At 38.1% G+C, this 1,186-nt stretch overlaps 1 pseudogene; it reads right to left on the reverse strand.

Moving 5' to 3' along the window:
* Window positions 1–1,186, reverse strand: part of LOC103744150 — a 26,811-nt pseudogene that overhangs the window by 13,271 nt on the left and 12,354 nt on the right.

Consider the following 1,186-nt stretch of genomic DNA (forward strand, 5'->3'; position numbering starts at 1 on the left):
GCTAAAGATCTAAACAGAGAGTTCTCAAAGGAAGAAATAAAGATGGCTAAGAAACATCTCAAAAAGTGTTCAACATTGTTAGTAATTAAGGAAATTAAAATTAAAATCACCCTAATGTATCACTTTACCCCTATCAGACTGGCTAGGATCAAGAGAAGAAATGATACCAAATGCTGGTGAGAATGTGGAGAAAGGGGAATGCTCATTCACTGCTGGTGGGATTGCAAACTCATGCAGCCTCTATGGAGAACAGTGTGGAGAACTCTTAAAAACTAAAAATGAACATACCATACGACATAGTTATACCACTTCTTGGCATATACCCAAGGACTCATCCAATTGTAGAGACACTTGTACAACCATGTTTGTTGCTGCTCTTTTCACAATAGCTAAGAGAGGGAAGCAACCTAATTGCCCCTCAACTGATGGGTGGTTAACAAAAACGTGGTACATTTACACAATGGAATTCTATTCAGCAGTAAAGAAAGATGAAATATTGAAATTTGCAGGTAAATGGATGGATCTAGAAACTGTTATACTAAGTGAAGTAGCACAGACTCAGAAAAACAAAGGATGTATGTTCTCCCTCATATATGGATCCTAGCACCAAATCCTTTCAAATCCCAGGTCCTTTTAATAAGATGAGGCTATACAGAAGTCCCTTCCGAAGGAAATAACTAACATCTTCATGACTTCAGCTGAGCCTGGTTGCTAAAAATTGTCACAATTGGGATTGTTGACGGTTGTGCTCATTCATTAAAGAATGGTCAAGCAGGGTCATTGGATCCTCAACAAATTATCCATCCACTCTTCCCAGCCAACTGTATGTAATTTGTATCCTAATCACACATGGCTTCCTGGATTTGGGGAGGGCTAAATTATACAATCTGGGGAAGGTTAGAAGAGAAGGCATGACCCATGCTGGGTAAAGGCTTTCCAGTGTGCCTACCCTCAAGTCATACATACACCTCAGCAACCCCTCAGTTATCTCGGTAAATAAGCTCAATAAATTCATTGGTTCCCCAGTAAAACTTTAATCAAACATTGGCTTGACACTAGAACCTTAAAAAGGAATAAGCATTGCTTAGCATCCCCAGGAAGAGAAGTCTCACAACAGATGGAAAATTTATTTGTTAATGCTATTATATCTAATAATTATTAAAAAAAGAAAATGGAAGTGTAAAAT

The sequence above is a fragment of the Nannospalax galili genome, unplaced genomic scaffold (genome assembly GCF_000622305.1).
Source record: "Nannospalax galili isolate Female #2095 unplaced genomic scaffold, S.galili_v1.0 scaffold702, whole genome shotgun sequence".
In the NCBI taxonomy this organism is placed as follows: Eukaryota; Metazoa; Chordata; class Mammalia; order Rodentia; family Spalacidae; genus Nannospalax; species Nannospalax galili.